At 39.3% G+C, this 21,912-nt stretch overlaps 1 protein-coding gene and 1 pseudogene across 1 annotated transcript in view; one reads left to right on the top strand and one right to left on the bottom strand.

Annotated features, from left to right (window-relative positions):
• The window catches only part of UBE2E1 (ubiquitin conjugating enzyme E2 E1), a 76,450-nt gene that overhangs the window by 7,312 nt on the left and 47,226 nt on the right, over positions 1–21,912 (top strand). The window lies entirely within an intron of this gene.
• Positions 7,643–8,554, bottom strand: LOC112925589 (cell division cycle-associated protein 3-like; annotated as a pseudogene).

The raw sequence follows: 21,912 nt of genomic DNA, 5'->3' as shown, positions 1-21,912 counted from the left end.
ATAACTTAAAAAATAGGAAAAGTATACTTTAGTTTCACACCATTTTAACTGAGTTCATGTGTGAGAGATTTGTGCTGCTGAACGTGTAGAACTTTAATCCTTGGAAAACCCTCCTAATTACCCCTTCAAGGTGAAACCTGTGAATGTTACGGGTGCTTAGGTGAAGCACGGAACTGGATGGCTATTGGGTAGTTGGTTGTGGGAGACAAACTGCTACGTACTTAAACATTTGAAAAAAAAATTGCATTTCAGAGAAAACACTAGGCATCTTTTTTTTTTTTAAGATTTTATTTATTTATTTATTCATGAGAGACAGGGAGAGAGAGGCAGAGACACTGGCAGAGGGAGAACAGGCTCCATGCAGGGAGCCTGATGTGGGACTCGATTCTGGGACTCTAGGATCATGCCCTGGGCGGAAGGCAGGTGCTAAACCGCTGGGCCACCGGGGCTGCCCAACACTAGGCATCTTTAATTCGCAAGAGAATGTACATTATGGTGACTTTTAAGAATAAAAATTGCTTTATTTTCTGAAAACAGTTTTTTGGTATAGCTGTTTAGGTAATATGAACTTTGGTTTCTACTTTGTGTTGGTTTACTAGTGTTACTGACTCAATGTCATATAGCAGTTCCAATATTCAGCTAACTTAAATTTGGTGTTATGTTTTTGTGTTGGTACCTTATGAGGTTGAATTATTTAATATTTTAATGTAGATTATTTGAGATGGAAGAGGATAATTTGGGGATGTATAAATTAGGGCACCAACTCGGTTGAGCGTTTGACTCTTGATTTCAGCTCAGATCGTGATCTCAGGGTCCTGGGATCGAGCCCCACTTCAAGGCTCCCTGCTCAGCTGGGAGTCTGCGTCTCCCTCTCCCTCTGCCTGCTACTCCCCGTACTTGTGCTTTCTCTGCCTGTCAAATAAAGTCTTTGAAAAAATGTATAAATTAAATGACATATTGAAGGCATACATGTTTATTTTTAATCTTTTTGATGTTACTCAGCATGAGAACTCCATAGCTTGGTCCTTCAGAAAGTGTAATTTCATCAACTATAAGTTATGTTTTGAATGAGTCAAACAATTGACTTTCAATTAATGTATCTTAGTATTAATCCTTTGTAGGATGACCTTTTTTCAATCAGTTTCAGCCTGTGGTTTTAAACTTAAACGTGTTACTTTATTAAAATACAGCAGTTGGCACAAAGTAACCTCTCAATACACAGTGGATTGCAGATCAGTAGTAGAATGCTTCTCTTGAAGGTGCACTGTTTGCATTCCAGCAATTTTAGCACTTTACTTGTCAAATTTCAAAGTTACTGAACTTAAACTTGTGTGAAATGCAATTGCTAAGTATGTTATAATGTGTGAGCACATAAAGTTAAATTCTTAATGTTGTATATTGTGTGGAGTAGTTTTTTTTAAGAACAGAGTGCAGATTATGTTCAGTGATCAGAAGTATGTTAAGTGAATATTTTAAAATTTCTCTGTATTGCCATATAAATCAAATTCTTTGGTATTGCTGAACTATTTGGTTCTTTGTATATATGCAGATGAAATAATAGTTTCCCGGCTCATGTCCTATGCATCTGGTTAGGTTTTTTTCCTTGCATTTTGGCTGTTTGTTTAGGGGGGAAAAAATACTGTCTTAACTATTATAATGATTTCCTAAAGCATACCCTATCCTGGATTATAAAATTATGATTTTTCTTTATTTAATTTTTAAAAAGTTTTTATTTAAATAAGATTATGCCTTTTTAGCTGATGAACTCTGGGCCACTAGAGTCAGTTTTGCACCTGTTATTTATAGCCTAGGGTTCAAGCTTTACTAAATTGACTAGTTTAGTTATATAACTAATCTGTAGACGTAAATGTCTATAGATAGTAAGTCTGTATGTAATAAATGACTTTTTCCCAAGTCCTTCAAGCTTCAGAATTTACTTAAACTATTCATATAGTGAGGCACCTGGGTGGCTCTGTGATTGTCTGCCATTGACTCAGGGCATGATCCCAGAGTCCTGGGATCGAGTCCCCGCATCAGGCTCCCTGCAGGGGAGAGGCTTCTCCCTCTGCCTATGTGTCTCTGTCTCTCTCTCTGTGTCTCTCATGAATAAATAAGTAAAATCTTTAAAAATACAGCAACTATTCATATAGTGATTTGAAACCTAAAAATTCAGATTTTTTTTTGGAGCTACTATTTTAGGATCAAATGTGTTTGAGAAGTCATTAAACATTTCAAGCGTAATAAAAATAAAAATAAACACTTGTTTTTTTATTTTTATTTTTTTAATTTTTAATTTTTTAAGATTTTATTTATTCATTCATCAGAAAGAGAGAGAGGCAGAGACACACAGGCAGAGGGAGAAGCAGGCTCCATGCAGGGAGCTGGATGTGGGACTCGATCCCAGGTCTCCAGGATCACGCCCTGGGCTGAAGGCAGGCGCTAAACCGCTGAGCCACCAGGGCCGCCTTGTTTTTTTATTTTTATTTTTATTTTATTTTTTTATTTTTTTGTTTTTTTGTTTTTTTATTTTTAAAGATACATAATATCTTTAAAGATATATGATATGAGTGAATGTTTTTGAGAAGTTGAGATGTAGAAGCTGTGCAGTAAAAAGTGGAAAATCCCCCTCATGATCTTTTCTGATCCTGCTGCTTTGTGGAGAGAGCTTCTAACTTGGAGCTAACTTGCGTTTTGTGTGTATCCTTCCAGATACTCTGTGAATGTACATTGTTGTATTTTTCTGGTTTTATAAAATCTGAAATTGGTGGTAGTAATAATGAGATGTCAATTTAGAAATCCCAGGCTGCTAATCTTGGAAGGAAAAGAGATCCTTTGCTTGCAGTAGTAAAGACATGTATATCTTTTTGAAGTTTAGCTTGCTTTAAATGGTTGTTTGGATGTAAGAAATGAGTTCAACAGAAGTCCTTTATAAAATCCTGTATCTCACTTGAAAAAAATCTTTTTTTGTGTTTTTCATCCATTTGATATCAAATGCATTAAAGATATCAATGTGACTTCAGTATCTGAATGATGTTGCATTTTATAATAATTTTCATTTGGAGAGTTACCAGTGCAGTGTGTTTGCTTTCATGTGCATAAAGGCAGTGTTGAAAAACAGCGAGAACCAGGAGACTGGAGTGAAAGCATATTCAGAATAGCCACCAAACCAGGGGCAGGTTCCTGGAAATTAGATAATCACCAAGGGCCTGAGTAGGTAGGAAAGAAGGAAATCTATCCAGAAGTGAACTGCTTACTAAATGAGTAGGACTTCTTGTGGCTGTTGTGTTTACCAAAAGACCGTGTGTCTGTATTGTAAAACTATACTGCTATTGTTCCTCAGAAAGATAAAAAGAATTATCATATGACCTAGCAGTTATACTCTAAGTGTATACCTGAAAGGATTTTTTTTTTAACCTGAAAGGATTGAAAACAGAGACTCCAACAGATTGTTGTCAGTGTTCATAGCTGTTCATAATAGTCCTGAAGAGGAAACAACCCAAGTATTCATCAACAGATGAATGAATAAACACAATGTGGCATTTAAAATGGAATATTACTTAGCCACGAAAGGAAATGAGGTTCTGATACATACTACAGTATGAATGAGCCTTGAAAAGTTTAATACTAAGTAAAATAAGCCAGACAGACAGAAGGTCAAATATTGTGATTCCAGTTGCATTGAATTGCCTAGAATAGGTAAATTCATAGAGATGTGGAGGATTAGAGGTTTCCAGGGATGGGGGGAGGGGAGGAAGGAGAAGTTATTACTTCATGGGCACAGGATTTCTGTTTGGGGTGATTAAAGTTTTGGAAATAGTGGTGATGGTTGTACAACATTGTGAATGTCATTGAATGTTATACTTTAAAATGGTTAAAATAGCAAATTTTATGTATTTTATCACACCAAAAAAAGAATTCGGAAAACCCCTATTCCATTGTTTAAATGTTAACAGTATTTTGAGGAAAAAATTTTTATAGCTTAATAAGGCCACATTTCACAGTTTTTATGGATTCTTGTAAAGGATACTAATATTGAATTCTTGTCACAAACCTTGAATCCTTGAATCCCTGTTACACATGAAAACTGCCTTCAAGGAGGTCGTTGTCAAGTAGGGTGGTAAAAAATGCATGTACAGATCTTGAATAGTACTCGGAAACGAGAATATTATTTAGAAAGTAATAAATGCACATTACACCTTACAAAGGTTCAGAGCATTGAGAGATTGCTTTGACTGGGTGTGAGTAGTGTCTGGAACACTTAGATATCTGGGAAAGCTTCCTGGAGGAAATGAGAAGTGGAATGGGAAGAGTAAGAGACATCTCTGTAGTAGAGGAAGGCTCAGAGAGCACTATTTAGGCAAGAGTGAATAAGCCTATGGCTGAGAGTAAGGAGTAGAAGAATAAGCAGTGAGAGATAAAGTTGTGCTCCTCATTGTCAGGCTGAGGCTTTGGAGAATCACAAACCTTTTTTTTTTTTTTTTTTTTAAGATTTTATTTATTCATGAAAGACACAGAGAGAGAGAGACAGACAGACAGACACAGGAACAGAGGAGGAACAGACACAGGCAGAGGGAGAAGCAGGCTCCATGCAGGAAGCCTGACATGGGATTCGATCTGAAGGCGGTGCTAAACGCTGAGCCACCAGGGCTGCCCTCACAAACCTTTTTGAACTAGAAGTCTAATCCAATTAGAACTGAGTATCTGGATAGAAACAGAGCAGGGGTTGAGTGGAGTTTGGTGGGAAGCTGGAGACTGGGAGAGACCTCTAGTAGTCCGGGTGGGAGGCTAGGTGGGCCTGGGACAGGTGGCAGCCATCAAAGTGGAGAGGAGAATGAGGTGGAAAGCAGTGGGATCTAGAGAACTTGGCCACTGATTTAGACATGTAGGACTTGAAAGGAGTCAGAAGTTCTTTGGGTACTGGGGAAGCTGGTAGTGCCATTAATAGAAGTCAGTAAGGCAGGGAGAGGAACTGGATTGAGGGAGCAGAGGGATTAGATAGATCCTCTTTCCAAGGTTTAATTACTTGTTTTGTTGACCATATACACTGCTTAACGTATTGCTGCCACTTACTAGGCTCTCAGTAAATACTTGGGAGTTTTGTTTGTTTTGAGGAAGAGAGAGCACGAGTTGAGGGTAGCTGCAGAGGGAGAAGGAGAAGCAGGCTCTGATGTGGGGCTTGATCCCAGGATCCTGGGATCATGACCTGGGAAGTCAGATGCTTAACCAGCTGAGCCACCCAGGCACCACAATATTTACGGTTTGATATATGTATACATATGCGAGGGAGGGAGATACTGTAATGTTTTTAAAACGATTTTAGAGAGGGTGATGGGATGTGAAACTGAGGTCATAAGTGGAGAGTATGTATTTAGAAAGGCTGGAAGCCTGGGGCTTTCTGACAGAGTGACAGTTTGTAAAGGATTGGAAGCATTTTTGTCCTTCAGTAACACTCCAGCTACTCGTATAGAACAAAAAGAAGCAGTGCTTGCCTGTCATCACTGTTACTTGGTTTGTTCTTTCTGGGTAGATTTTAAGTTCCTTGAGAGCAGGGATTACATCTTTGCCATCCCTACCTTGTCCAAGAAAGAGAAGATACACAATTCATATTTGTTAAATTAAAACATAGACACAAAAACCTAATTTGAGTCTGATGGCTTAATGGAATGTCTTCATTACCCTCTTCAGAAAATAATGGAAAGAGCTGGGGAAATTGCTGTCACATTTTACAGCTGTCTGTTGCTGGCAGTCTTTCTGACTTGGCACTCAAACCGTTTTGGCAATTTTCACCTTCTCGGAATCACAGAGGGGCTCTGGACTGAAGTGTGATACAAAAGACGGGATCAGTGCTGTGGGCTAGATTGAGAAGATGTATAAAGAAAATACCAGTACCTTTGGTTACCATGTTTTGACTTGATAAAATTACTGTTTGCCAACAAGTGAGCGTGGGTTTAGGGGTGCTAAGTAAATTGGACTTCCTAGTGATGTTCCCCCAAATTCTAAAGCTATTTCAGATATTCAGTTATGTTAGAGATGCTGGCACCCGCCTGAGACATCTGACACATTCCCCATCATCAGTGGAGTGAAACAGGGTTTCATAATAAGCCCATTCTTATTCAGCCTTTCTTATGCAGCCATGCTGTAAAGTGAAACAAAAGACCTAGTAACTGGTGTCAGAATATGCCTCTAATCCTCTGGGAAACTTCCTACTATATAGGCTAAGAAGCTCATCAGTGCTCTTTGCTGGAAAATTGTAATCCAGGAATTGCTGTATGCTCATGGCTTTTTTCTTGAAACTTATATGCAAGTGATTATAGGTTGCTTTGTAGAGTCGGGTGCTGCACTGCATAGGTGATAAACCTGTGGAAGGCCAAGGTAATCTCAGCCCAGTCAGAAAAGCCCTAGGAAGCCAACAGTTTTCATACGCAGAATGTAATTGAAAGTTGTCACGGGGTTTTGTTACCTGGGGCAGCATATTGTTCACTAAACATCAGTTAACAGAGTAGTCAAAAACTGAATTCTTTTTGCTTTCTAAAGAACCTGAATATGACAAAGGGCAAGGCCAGGCCAAAATAAAGGGACTGTATTATCAAGCTCTTAAATAGCATTCAACATCACATTTGCCACAGGTGTCAGATCTGACTTGATTCTAGTACTGACTTGTGTCAGTATTAAATTTTAAATATTAATAACTAATGGAGAGTCTTAATAGGGTCTACTAGCATTGAAATGATCATTATGTATAATATCAGGACATTGGGTGTTTTTATTTAGTTAATAGATGGAAAATTGATGTAGGATGGATCCTAATAAATTCTGTAGAAAAAGGCATGGAAGCACATTTTAAAATATCAGCAGAGCAGCTTGGAAGAATTGTACTTAGAGAAAATTTTACGTAGGGGCATCTGGTGGCTCAATCGGTTAAGCTCTGACTTCTGTTCAGGTCATGATCTCAGGGTCCTGGGATTGAGCCTAGCCATAATTTTAGTAGAGAGTCTACGTGTCCCTCTCCCTCTGCTTCTCTCATGCTCACTGCATGCGCACGTGCTCTTTCTCTCAAATCTTAAAAGTTTTAGACTACTAAAGTCAGTATTATACTCAGGAAGTAATGTACAAGAGTGGCAAAAGCATAAGTAAATCAGATCATATTGACTTAAAATATGAGAGTCCTCTGTGCTACTCAGATGACTAAAACAGATTTGGCTTCTGGCTTGTGGGAACTTTTATTTATTTATTTTTAAATCACTTTCTTTAATATACAGGAAACACGTGAGACACAAAGCTCAAGAAAGCACTCAGTCCCTGAGCTGGTAGTTGAGGGGGGAGTTGATGAGAACAAGCCTTTCTAGTCTCCCAGGGAAAGAAGAGATTGAGAGGACACAGTATCACAGTCCCCTGGTGATTCTACCACTGGGGCCACTCACAGCCTAGTTCTTTTTTTTTTTTTTTTAAATATATTTTTTAAGACTTTATTTATTTATTCATAGAGATGCAGAGAGAGAGAGAGACAGAGACAGAGACACAGGCAGAGGGAGAAGCAGGCTCCATGCAGAGAGCTGGACATGGGACTCGATCCCGGGACTCCAGGATCATGCCCTGGGCTGCAGGCAGCGCTAAACCGCTGCGCCACCGGGGTTGCCCCAGCCTAGTTCTCTACCAAGTTTGGGAAGTACTGATTTTCCTTGTCCTAGTCCTGGCCCTCCTCCCAGACTCAGCCTCCAGTTTTCATAAGTCATGCAGTTCCCAGAGTGGCCGCTTCCTTCAGCTCCCTAACATTTCACTCAGGGAAGAAGGCCACTTAGCCTGAGTGGTGTCAGAGTTCTGAGGGAGTTGTCAGGGAGGTAGGGAAGATCTCCTTAACAACTTGCCATTTACTTACCATCTTTGTGTTTAGAATCTGAAGATTGGGGAGTCTCAGGGTCTTCTGAGGGCTTGTCCAAGCCCTGGCTGGTTATAGGGGTTTCTGAGGGCTGTCCTGCATGCTCCTTGGAGAACACCTGCTTGGAGGGGAGCTTGGTTTGGCTCCAGGGTGGCATCTGGTTGTCAAGCAAAAACTAGGTGTACCTGGAGGCATGTCCAATTCAGAAAATGAAGTTGCCTCTAGGGGCAGAACAGGCTCTGGGAGAAGATTCAATTAAGGGCCTTTGGTCTCAAATACTTCACTCAGCTGTTTAACCAGTGGGCTTGGAGGCTCTCCACTACTGGTCTTCATAGGTGTCCATGCAATGCCAAGGGTAGAAGAGTGGGGATCTGAGTCTTGAATTGGATTAGGACCTTCCAACTGCTCCTTTGCTGGTACATTTGGCTGTGGAGAGCTCTCCTTTGGGATGGGAGTGTGCAGGATGCTGGCAGGAGGTAAATGGGGTTCCACCACTTGCGCCAGAAGCTTGTTGTGTAGCAGAGGCCATGCTGCAGTGACTGGTGTGCTCTTGGCTGAGCCCATCTCAACCAGGAGGAGTAAGGTAGGGCAGGGCCTGGCCTGGAGTGAGGATAGGATGCTGAGCCCCATTCCTCTTCTGGCAGCACAGCAGCTTGAGCCTTAACTCCCCATGCTGAGTTTCAAACCTCCTAAAACTTGAATTCTAGTTGGCAATATAGACAGTACCCAGGTAGAACAATACGTAACTACAAGTTGTGTAGCTAGTAAGAGAGCAATTAAGAGTGCAACGATGGACAGTAATTGGGGTAGGGAGGTTATTTGGAGAAGGCTTAAAGACATTTAGGCAAAGACTTGAAAGATGAGAAAGCCTTGTGAAAAATATAAGAACATCCTAGACTGAGGGAAGCATGGACACTGAAGCCCTGAAGTGTGGGGAATACCATGTGATGCAGAATCATGTAAACCAAAGTGAAGTATGGATTTCATTCTAAGAACAGAGGGAAGCCATTTAAGGCTTTGAAGCAAGGAAGTAACATTATTTCAGTAGTGACTTAAAATTCTTTTCCTGCCTTCCGTACTGTGTGGAAGGGAGCTGATTGGAAGGCACGAGTGGAAGAAGAGAGACCAGAAAGGAGGGTATTGCTCTATTCCAAGCAACTGGTGATGGCAGATAGGATTAAGATGGCAGTAGTGGAGATGGGGTTAGAATACCTGTTGATGGAATGCAATGGATGTGGGAAGTGAGAAAAAGGACCAAGAATGGCCCCAAGTTTCTGTGGTCTTACCACTTAGGTAGGTGATGGCCATGTTTTACTGATAGGAGCAAGACTGGAATAGAACCTCTGTGTGTATGTATTTGGAAAGAGGGCAGCATAGAAAATGAGCTCTTTGTGTATATGTTAGGCTTTAGATAGATACCAATGAGGTATCCAAAAGAAGGTGTCAAATAGAAAATAGAAGTTAGATACTGGTGGAGCTCAGAGGAATATTTTGGACTCAAGTTATGCACATAAGTTTGAGATACATATACATTTGGGAGACATACATATATAGAGGCTCTTTTCTGGGGACTCCCTCAAGCTCATTGAGAGAAGAAAGGTATAGTGAAATGAGGGCCCAGGATGCAGGCTTGAACCTCTAGTTCAGAGGTTGTGTAGTTTGAAGGAGAAGCCTACAGAGGGGACTGAGAGAGAGATAGAAGGAAAATCAGGAGAGTAATGTCAGAAAGTAGCAAGTAGAAAGTATTTTGAGGCAGAGTGGACATCAACGCTCAAATAACACTGTGAGGTAGGGAAAGACCAGCAAATAACCACTGGATTTTACAGATCTAATGTAGATTAGGCGATGCAAAAGAAGGGATAATTTTTAAGAAGGAAAAGATGTTTGTGCTATCCTTCTCAATTAGATTTTTTGAAAAAGATTTTGAGAGAGTGAGTACAAGCAGAGGGAGAGGCAGACTCCCTGCTGGGCAGGGAGTCTGACTACATGATGACAACTATGGACTACATAATGATGACTATGCAGGGCTTTGCTGGTTCCCAGGACCCTGGTATCATGGCCTGGGCCACCCAGGCCCCCCCCCCGCCCCCCCCAATTAGAAAATTTCTTTGTGTTTATCCAGAAGGAGGTGATTTAGTTACCAGATTTTTACACCTTAAGGCTGAACTTTTTAACATCGTATAATTATTTTTCTTGAGGGAGTGTCTCTCATTTTTAGTGGATTCTCAAAGGATTTTGGGAGGTTTCCTCTCTCCCCTGCCCCCCCCCCCACTAGAAAAAAAGCTAACTTCTGCTTTACTAAATTCAAGTCCTTTGTCATCTTTACGGTTAATGTTGTAGTATGGGTATCAAACATAAATAGTGCCGGGTTCATATATCACATCTTGATAAATCCCTTCAGCAGGACTTACTTTGAAAATACTAGGGAGTGGATAAATTGGAAAATCAGTAAATTGCTGCTGCCATCCTTAAATTTTTTTACATGCTTTGGTTTGCATTGATCTTTTGTACTTTTCACACTAACAGGTGCATGACAATAAGTGGGTATATGTGTTTACTTTTAATACAGTGCAAGTTATTCATATTCCATTTTTTCATCCTTTTAAGATTTATTTTGTTGAAGCTTTACATTGAACTTACCTGGAGCTCTTAAAGCATCATTATATAAGCATAATTTTTCTAATCATCTATCAGTCACTTTTTTTTTTTTTTTTAGATCTTATTTATTCATGAGAGAAAAACACAGAGATATAGGCAGAGGAAGAAACAGGTTCCTTGCAGGGAACCCGATGTGGGACTTGATCCCAGGTCCCTGGGATCACGCCCCAAGCTGTAGGCAGATGCTCAACTGCTGAGCCACTCGTCCCTACCAGTCACATTACATTGTTTCATATTAACCAAGTACTCTTGGTCCTATGTAACATGATAATTAAGATTGTCCCTTTTTTCTGAGATCGGTCTTCTCAAAACACATACTTGTAAATTACATACAGTAAGCCAGGGGACAGTAGGATACCTAGAGTCATTGTTGAATGTGGGTAATGGTTTCATATAAGAAAATGTCGCATGATGCAAATGTTTATCTTAGTATTTCCCATCAGAGCAGTATGTGTACACAATAGCTTGTGTGTAAGAATTCAGATGCTGGATTCCCATTTAAATTTGGGTGTGGGGGACTTGGAGGATGTGATGCATGAACATCCTAAGTGATCAAAGACTGGTGTCTTTTTATCCACATCACCAGGAAAGCCCTCATGTAGTACTTTACATTTTTAGTCTCAAAAAATATGGTATATTTCATTGACATTAATTTTGTTTAGAAGTGGGCTCTTTGGGTTATGATTGATATTTTTCACATTTTCAAATCATTAGAGGTTATCATCTGGTATGCTTATTTAGAGCAGTAATTATTTATGGTACCTCTTATTCAAATAACTGACAAATTCTGTGTTAAAATTAATGACAGAGAAATCGTGTTTTGTTTGTATAACATGAAGCTTCAGGCTCAAATCCTGGTGCTGGAGGTCATGGGCAAGATGGAGGGAGCCAGATTGGGCTACTTGGGCAGGGCAGTGACTCAGATTGTCTTACAAAGTTCTGGGAGCATCGAGTGTAGAATTAAGACATTTTCAGGATGAGGAGACATCCCTAAAGTTCAGAGGATTAGTTGGAATCACAGAAGTGTTAGGCATTGCCTGGGGGAAGCAAATGAGAACTTGTGGAGTCACAAGTGTTTGGCTGCACAGGAAATTTGCTCCCCAGATAACTTAAAATTCTTCTACTATACATCATCCTTCTTCTATGGGACTACATCTCAATTTTTCAAGGTAATTTATTGGAATTGGCTTTATAAAATTTTATTTCTTAGTAGACTGCTAGAATACATTTATCCTACAGAAAAGGAGATGTGGTATTGGTATACATCAAAGACTCTAAAAGAAAACATTTGTTTTATAACAAGCACCCAGGAGGATATTTTTATAAACATGAAGGATAACTTTAATCTAAGTAAATATTTCAAAACAAATATATGTTAAGTGATTATAGTAATGTGTGAGCAGAGACTAGCAGTAAAGATAACAATATCATGTATTACTTAATAGTATGTGATACTTCTTTGGCCTTGGTCCTTTTTCTGAGTAATTGCTTCTGTGAAAGTCCTCAGAATGCATAGCATCAGTTTTCAGCTAGACTGGTAGCCTCCTCAGAAAATGATTCTCCTTGTAGCTTAGAATTCTGAGATGTTTTCACATCTGAAGTGTTTATTACATAGTAAACATTGTCAAGTGATACAGACCAGTCCTAAAATAAATGATATGTTGAGGACACAATTCTTGTTAGAACTGAAATTTGAAATTGGTTTCTGTTTTGTCTGGTCATACTGCTAGAGTCTGTGTAGATGCAGGGGTTTCTACTGCTACTTTTATTTATTTATTTATTTATTTATTTATTTATTTATTTATTTATTTATTTATTTATTTATTAGATTTATTTATTTATGAGAGAGAGAGAGAGAGAGAGGCAGAGACACAGGGACACAGGAGGAGGGAGAAGCAGGCTCCATCCCGGGAGCCCGACGTGGGACTCGATCCTGGGACTCCAGGATCGCACCCTGAGCTAAAGGCAGGCACTAAACCGCTGAGCCACCCAGGGATCCCCTCTACTGCTACTTTTAATGTAGCTATTTTACATTTATATGTATTGGGAGGAAATTCTGTATTGCCATAACTGCGCGTTAAAACACATGATTATGAGGGGTGTTTGGGTGGTTCAGTTAGTTAAGTGACTTTTTTTTTTTTTTTTTTAAAGATTTTTTTATCTATTCATGAGAGACATAGAGAGAGGCAGAGACACAGGTAGAGGGAGAAGCAGACTCCATGCAGGGAGCCTGATGCAGGACTTGATCTTGATCCTGGCACTTCAGGATCACACCCCGAGCCAAAGGCAGACATGCCCAACCACTGAGCCACCCAGGCGTCCCAAAGTGTCTGGCTCTTGATGTCAGCTCAAGTTCATGATCTCAGGGTTGTGGGATCGAGCTCCATGTTGGGCTTTGCTTGGGCGTGGAGCCTGCTTAAGATTCTCTGCCTCCCTACTCCCAAAATAAAATAAAACACATGATTGTGAAAAAAAGCAAAAAGCTATTAAGATCTTGAAGTGCAGGGGTGTCTGGGTGGCTCAATTGGTTAAGCATGCAACTTTTTAAAACTGAACTAAGGTCTTGATCTTGAGATTGTGAGTTCAGGCCCCGAGTTGGGCTCCATGCTCAGCATGGAGCCTACTTAAAAAAAAAAAAAAAAAAAAATTGTGGCACCCAAATTAATGTTTATGGTAGAAATTTTGTAGCTAAAAGGACTGACTGCTACTTTCCTTGTGTCTTTGTTCCTAATTATTACATGGTGTGTATTGATAAATGAATTTTGATCCATTCTCCATTCTGTTGCTGCATTCATCTTTTTCCAGAGCCATTCCTGAAACTTTCTACAGTTGTTTGTTCCAGTCCAACTCTCACTGCTTTCCAAAGATACTCCCTTCCCAGTCTTTTTCGTAAGCCCCTCCAAAGCAGTCATCTTCAGTTCTGAAGCTTCTCTGATCTTTGGCAAGCCTCTATATACTGTAGTGCATGGTTTGAGGGCAGTAACATTTGCACGTTGTCATTTAACCTGAAGTGTGTAAAAAGAAATGCTATCTTGTTTAAGGGGCTAAGTCAAATCTCAGGATATCTAATGACGTTACTGCAGGCTTACTTTGCATTTTTCCTTTCTGGTTGAAATCTTTGTCAGTTCAATCTTGGATTTCGACTTTCTAACACCCTGGTGTATTCCTTCCCATTATTGTCCCTTCTACAAAAAAGGGATGAGCCATTTGGGTGAAATTTTCTCAGCAGTTTCTTCTGGATATGCTCACTTGATTCAAAAAAATAAAAGATAGTTTGTAGACACTTGACTTTTTGAGGGAAGAGGTACAATTGTGTGCATCTAGATTATCTATATGAATTGTTATTGGCCTAACAGGTATTTACCAAGCCACGTAGAGTAGCAATTAGGTTCATCGAATGAGTTTTTAAAATATATAACCTACTGAACACACATCATTTGCATCATGAGAATTGTCTCTACATAAAACAGATTTTTGTTCTAGTTAAATCTGAGTACTAGTTTTGCAAGTGTATTGAGGCCTAGCAGGGTTATTAGTGACTCAGCTGGGGTGAGTGGGGCAGTCTCCTACTTGTTTCATCTGTGTTCTCTGCCTGTTTTACTGTGAGCCAGGCTGAGCAGTGCACATCATTGAGCACACTGCCAGTATTTTGGTCTCTGCCTGACCTGGCCTATTCCACTGTATGGCCCTTTGACTTGTAGCTGTAACCAGCTCCTACTCAGCATATTCAGTTGCTCATTCTAACATTTATTGGTATTTCCTATAGAGCAGTAAAAAACAATGTCCCTGCCCTTATGGAGCTTACATTCATATGGAGGGAGGGACAACTTAAAAATGTACAAGAGTAATTTCGGGTAACAGTACTAAGGCATTAAAACAGGGTAATGGCATAGTGAGTGACTGGGCAGGTTGAGTCATTGTTATAGGCCATTTTAGGGAGATGGCCTTGAATGACGACAAGGGCCTAGGCAGAGCAGGACATCTTAGGCAGAAGGACAGCAAATAGGTGCTGTATGGGGAGGCCAGTGTGGCTGGCCATTGTGAATGAGGATGAGAGTGGTAGAAGATGAGATAGGCAGGAGTCAGATTTTATTAATTTTGGTAGAAAGCTATTGGAGAGCTTTAAGTAGAGGAATGGTATACCACAACACTAACCTTATACTTGAAGAATAAAATTCTTCATAAAATTTCCAACTCATAAGAAAGGAGTTTTTGGAGATAGTCTTTGTAATAAGTATCTTTTTTTTTATATGAACAGATTTACTGATATTTTCTTATGTAGCATTTCTATTATGTCTGGATGTAATATACCTTTTATGTTGAGATATCTGTGTCTATTATATCTAGAAGTTTTTTAAAAATTAGAGACATGCTACCCAAAATTCGTGTCTAAACCTATGAAGGGAAGTGTAACAGTACTCATCTTGTCTTGACATAATGATTAGGTAAAAGTATGAATGCTTTGTAATTCGTATATAGCATTCAAAGCCATCCTTGCCTGGCTTCCTCACTTGTTCACTGGAAGTGAAGATAGCCTGAGTCTGCCTGTGTGGAAGCATCAAGAGTTTGGGTTTGTACATCTTTAAGAGTAGGAACGGCAAATGAGAGCTTGAGAAAGCAATGAGGAAGGAACCCGAACCCTCAGTGGTCTGGGAGGCAGCTTGCCAGATTTACGCTAGTCCCCACCTGGTTGGTACCTGTGATACTAAAAGGATTTATCTAAGGATTTATCTATGCAGTGGGAAGCCCCAGATTGCTGTGATTTGACTATACAGAGAGAATGCTTTCCAGCTTCTTTGATTTGGTAGATACTTTTATGGAGTAATAGTTTTGCCATAATTTTTAGTTATAGTAGCTGAAATATGTGAGCTAAAGGGGACATATAGGCCAAAAACAGGTGTTAAGGCTATAAAAGAGATTGGAGTACTAATATAAACATTCTTAGACATGTATCTGAAATTTTAGTTACTAAAAAAAAAATTAAGTTATTGAAACCTTTTTTAAGGGATGCCTAGGTGGCTCAACGGTCTGCCTTTGGCTCAGGCAGTGAACCTGGAGTCCTAGGATCTAGTTCCACACTGGGTTCCCTGCAGGGAACCTGTTTCTCCCTCTGCCTATGTTTCTGCCTCTCTCTCTGTATCTTTCATGAATGAATAAATAAAATCTTAAAAAAAAATAAAAAAGAAACCTTTTTGATTAGTTTTTAATCCTACAAAATGAAATGTAATTCCAGCATATCTTAATAAATAATTATAGGAGGTATGCATTGATAAAGAAGAAATTATTTCGTAATGAAGGGCAATTTTTCTTACTGAAAGACCAGTTTTTTATGATTTTATTCCCCTTGAACTAATAAAAAACAGCTAAGAGAATGGCCCCTAGGAAAATTTTTACCACTTATCCATTATAAAAAAATTACACATGTCATTCAAAATTCTTAAGGGAACAAAATTTCAGTGCAAACATAATGTGAGTATTTGCTTAAAGGGAAATGACACCCATAATACAAAGTAATCAACATGCAGAAAAACTTCAAGTAGTTTGCTTTAGACTTTGAAATGAATTTTGGTAATTATATGATTATCAAATACAAAATGATATAATACAATCATATGAATGTGTCCCAATATTCTGGGTATTCACTTTATACAAAATAATGAACAGTGGAAAGCTTGGTTTGTGATATTTTGACTTCTTTTTACTTCATATTCTGTGCTGTGGAAATTGAAAAAATTTTTTTAAAAAGATTTATTTATTTATTTATTTGAGACACAAAGAGAGAGAGAGAGAGAGGGGCAGAGACACAGGCAGAGGGAGAAGCAGGCTCCATGCAGGGAGCCCGATGTGGGACTTGATCCCGGGTCCCTAGGATCATGCCCTGGGCCAAAGGCAGCTCTAAACCGCTAAGCCACCGGGGCTGCCTGAAAAAAAAATTTTTTTAAAGATTTTATATATTTATTTGAAAGTGAGAGAGCAATTGAGAGAGCACAAGCAGGAGGAGAGAGGCAGAGGGAAAGGGAGAAGCAGGCTCCCGACCAAGCAGGGAGCCTGATGTGGGGCTTGATCCCAGGATCCTGGGATCATGGCCTGAGCTGAAGGTAGATGCTTAACTGACTGAGCCACTCAGGTGCCCCTGCTGTGGAGATTTTAAATATAGAATAAAATTTAAATAATGATAGCCTCTGACCTGATGGGAATATGATTGTTATTCTCATTTTAAAGATAAGACAAGCTTAAAATGGTTAAGTAGCTTACTGAAGGGCACTTGGCTCTTCTGTGGTGAAGTTGGTATTTAGGTCCTGGCCTTCAAAGCCTTTATGCCTAACCATTATACTCTACTGCCTCTTGTAGTAGCTCTGTGAATTGTAGGTTTCACTTCAAGTTATTGCCTATTAAATTTAACTCAGCAAAACTGTACTTAAATTTTAAAAAGATAAGCTTATTTTACAACAACCTAGCTACTGATATTATTTCATCAGGCTGGCAATTTATTTCTAGATGTTCTCCAACATAGGTTTGATCATCATGGCATTCCTCTTGTGAAAATTTAAGGCCTCCAGTTGCCCATGAATGAAGTACCCAAAATTCCTTTTATGATACATAAATTTCTTACAACCTCATTACAGTCTACTATATCCCCATCTTACTGTTTCTCCCCCCATTACTTAATATATTCAATCTACTCCCTGGAATATTCCCTCTCCCAGTTTCTGTCCTTGATATTCTTCAAGACTCAGATAAAATGATTCACTCCACATAACTGTCATCTGTGTCCCATGGCACATGCTTCTTTACTATATTTATCACATTCATTTAGAGTCATTTGTGTCTGTTACTGCAACAGACTTAAGTTCTTTAAAATCTGATTGTTTTATTTTTATTTCTTGTGCCTAACACCAGGAGATAACTTAAACAATTTGAGTGATTACTGAAACAAATTACAGTATTTGATTAGTAGAACAGTAGTTGTGTAAATGTTATCAGGGCATTTCTTTAGATATTAATATCAGTCACTGAGAAGTTATTATAATCAAATTGAGTGTGACTAAACCACAAAGCCTGTTTTAATATTTTGTTGATAAAAAAACAAAGCAGTGTCTGCTGTTTTATGTTAAATGTAATATTTATCCTTAAGACTTATTTAAAGAGTGCACGTGTGCACAAGCAGGGAGGGGCAGGGGTGAGGGAAAGGAGCAGGGAGCCCTACACGGGGCTCTCTCCATCCCATGACCCTGAGATCATGACCTGAATGGAAGGCAGCTGCTTAACCGGCTGAGTCACCCAGGTGCCCCATCCTTAAGATTTTATTTTATTTTTAAAAATTTTTATTTATTCATTGAGAGACAGAGAGAGAGGCAGAGACACAGGCAGAGAGAGAAGCAGGGTCCCTTCAGGGAGCCTGATGTGGGACTGGATCCCGGGACCCCAGGATCACACTCTGAGCCAAAGGCAGACGCTCAGCCGCTGAGCCACCCAGGTATCCTGTATCCTTAAGATTTTATTTTATTTTATTTTTTAAATATTTTATTTTTTTATTCATGAGAGACCCGGGGGTGGGGAGGGGCGGTGGCAGGGACAAAGTCAAGAGGGAGAAGCAGGGTCCCGGGACTCCAGGATCATTCCCTGGGCCGAAGGCAGGTGCTAAACCTCTGAGCCACCCAGGGATCCCTCCTTAAGATTTTAAATACAGGCTTAATTTTTAAGAAAACACAATATACCTAATGATTTAAAATTTAGATAAGTTTTATGATACAAGAAAATGAGATCATTATTTGGATATTTGCTTATGTTGGAGCATTTGCTGGATTATAAAATAATGAGATCATTATTTGGATATTTGCTTATGTTGGAGCATTTGCTGCATTATAGATTTTGCAGTAAAATGTTAGAATAATAGCACCCATCAGAAAAAAAGACTTGGAAAATTTTGACTGAAATTGTAAGCTGAGCATTTATGTGTCTGTGCGCATAGCATTGAATTAGAATGTGTGGAGATACAAAAGTGTCATAGATGCTCTTCACATAAGATGACAAAGCAAGTAGTGAACAAGACACTGTATATTAGGGCTTATTAGTGATCTAAGATATAAATTTGTGGTTTTTATTATCCCCTTTCTTCTAAAATTTTTGTCATGTGATTGCAGCAGTTTCTAATCCTGTCCCTGTCCCAGTACATCTATAATTGAGGCTTACTTTCAGTAGTTGGAGGGAAAGAGAGATTAGCAAATTTGCCTGGGGGCTGGGGTGGTGGGGTGGTGGGAGAATGAAAACCCTCCAGCAATTCTGAAAAACCCTAGAAAGAGTTTGGGACTAGCTTGAGGAGCAGGCACTTCCTCACACTTTTTTTCTTTGAGGTGAAATGTGGAAAAGAAGTAAAATGGGAGGGTTTTTACAGAGTGAGGGAGCAGAAGGGAAAGACTAGAGACCTTTGGAAGATCTAAATTGAGCAAATGAGAGAAGGTGAAGGAAAAAGAACTGAAGAGAGGGAAGAGGTCTAGAACAGAGATTACATATTTCTTGAGGTTAGATGTGGGGTCATGTGTATTTCTCCCTACAGGCTTAATTTGGTACTTTGTACAGATAAGAAACCTCAGAAGACAGGTCTCTCCAGAGAGTTTGTGACCATTGGCATGGATTGGTGGGCTCTGCTGGTTCTGGGTCCCTAAGAAAGGGAGTCCTAGAGTTTGCCCTTATTTAAGAATTTTTCTAGAGAAGCCCTGACAGTATTAGCATATGAACATGCTATATGTTTTCCTTCTTCCTCATCTTGTGGAATTTTGGTTCCAGAATAATTTAAAAGATATTTTTGTCAAGAAAATCTCTTTGGAAAAAGTCATATCCAAATGATTCTTTAAAAGTACTTCCTGGCCCTTTAGAACCCCTCTTTTTTTTTTTTAAACTGAGGTATAATTGGTTCATTATATTGGTTTCAGGTATACAACAGTATTCGTGCAGTTGACCCTTGAACAACACAGATTTGAAATGTGTGGGTCTGCTGAAACGTGGATTTTTTTTTTAAACAGTACTGTAAGTGTATTTTCTCTTATAATTTTCTTCCTTTTAAAAAATATTTTATTGATTTATTCATGAGAGACACAGAGACAGAGAGGGGCAGGGACACAGGCAGAGGGAGAAGCAGGCTCCATGCAGGGAGCCCAACATGGGACTGGATCCTAGGTCTCCAGGATTACTCCCTGGGCCCAAGGCGGCGCTAAACCCCTGGGCCACCCGGGCTGCCTTCTTAAAATTTTCTTAACATTTTATTTTATCTAGCTTTGTGAGAATATAGTGTATACATAGAAGTGTATAAAATATGTGAACCAACTGTTATTGGTAAGGCTCTGGTCAACAGTAAGTTATTGTAGTTAACTTTTGGGGAGAGTGTAAAGTTATATATGGATTTTCAATTGTGTGTGTGTAGGGGGTAGGCATCCCTCACCCTCATGTTCAAGGGTCAACTGTTAGGAAATGAGCACCACAGTAGGTGGTAGTTACAGAATTTTTTTTCTTATGATAACTGAAGATTTGTTCTTAGCAGCTTAGATTTGCAGTATAGTATTATTAACTATAGCTGCCATGCTGTACATTACATTTCCACGATTTGTTTTATAACTGGAGATTTGTACCTCTTGATCCTGTTACTCATTTCTCCTTCCACCTCCTCCACCCCTGCTCCTTGCAACTACCAATCAGTTCTCTGTCTCTATGAGCTTGTTTTAGAGAGAAAAAAGGCCAGGGGACGGGCAGAAAGAGAGGGAGAGAATCTTAAGCTGACTCCCTGCTAAGCACAGAGCCTGACATGGGGTTTGATCTCATGACACCAAGTTCATGACCGGAGCTGAAACCAAGAGTCAGACACTCAACCGAACTACCTAGGCACCCCTACCTACCCATTTCTATTTTCAGTTATCCTCTAACTTCATTTCAATTGCTATTTCTTTCTTTCTTTCTTTTTTTTTTTTTTTTAAGATTTTATTTATTTATTTATTCGAGAGAGAGAGAGAGAGAGAGAGAGAGAGAGAGGCACAGACACAGGCAGAGGGAAAAGCAGGCTCCATGCAGGGAGCCCAATGCGGGGTTCGATCCCAGGACTTCAGGATCATGCCTTGGGCCGAAGGCAGGCGCTAAACCGCTGAGCCACCCAGGGATCCCCTCAATTGCTATTTCATGAAAAGATATGTTGGGCTGCTTGAAAATTACCTGAGAACTTTCAAAAAGCATAAATTTATAATGAAATATCTACTTGTAGGAGAATGAATTATTGAGTCTATATGCTGGAGATTTTAGTTGTGTGTGTTAGTGTACTTGACATATACTTTGAATAATACAATAACTATATATATTTTTAAGTTTTTATAATAACTATGTGTGTGTATAGTCTCTTGGTGTTCCTAGTTTTAATCTCTTGAATAAAGAACCCCTAGAGATGAAGACGTTTCCCAGTCGACTGTGCAGTAGATGTTGCCACATGACCGAGTTTGGACTAAAAAGATGTGAAGATAAGTGATGCATGTAACTTCCAGATCATCTCCTTAAAAAGGAGGCTCCCTACACTGGAATTTCCTTTTCCTTTTCCCACTAGCTGAGAAGTTATGGCAGTGTGGATAGCCACCTTAAACCCAGAGGTAGAGGCAGTATGATGAGAATTGCAGAACCACCTTGGCAGAGCGTCTTTGGATGTCCTCCTTGTACTGAGTCACCTGCCTTCCTAGAGATAGACATAGATCCTTTTTAAGCCACTGAATTTTATTTTATATTACTTATTTTTTTTAAAGATTTTATTTATTCATGAGGCACACACAAAGAGAGACAGACATAGGCAGAGGGAGGAGCAGGCTCCCCGTGGGGAGCCTGATGCAGGACTCCATCTCAGAACTCTGGGATCACAACCTGAGCTGAAGGCAGATGCTCAGCCACTGAGCCACCCAGGTTCCCCAAGCCGCTGAATTTTTGGTTTCTATTAGAACATTTTAGCCCATTCCCTCAGAATACAACATGATATCTATAATTTCTTGTAAAACAAAATCATTAAATTAGTACCTATAAGAAATGCCACACCTTTAATTATAAAAACAGCAAGCATTATTACATCTATCCTAGGTCTGGCTCCAATGTAGGTAGTGGAACTGCTGTACAAATGAGAAAAGTTGCTTTCTTGAAGCTTCAGACATTTTTTAAAAATGAGATACAGTTGACATATAACATTAGTTTCATTATTTCATTCAAATAATGATTCAGTATTTGTGTATATTGTGGAATGATCACAATAAATCTAGTTAACATCCGTCACCCCATAGTTACCGAATTTTTGTGTGTGTGATTAGAACTTTTAAGATCTACTTTCTTAGCTACTTTTGGTTACATAATACAGTATTATT

Source organism: Vulpes vulpes, chromosome 11, assembly GCF_048418805.1.
Source record: "Vulpes vulpes isolate BD-2025 chromosome 11, VulVul3, whole genome shotgun sequence".
Taxonomy (NCBI): Eukaryota; Metazoa; Chordata; class Mammalia; order Carnivora; family Canidae; genus Vulpes; species Vulpes vulpes.
Note: the sequence above shows the minus strand (reverse complement) of the source record. Positions and strands in the feature narration are given on the sequence as shown.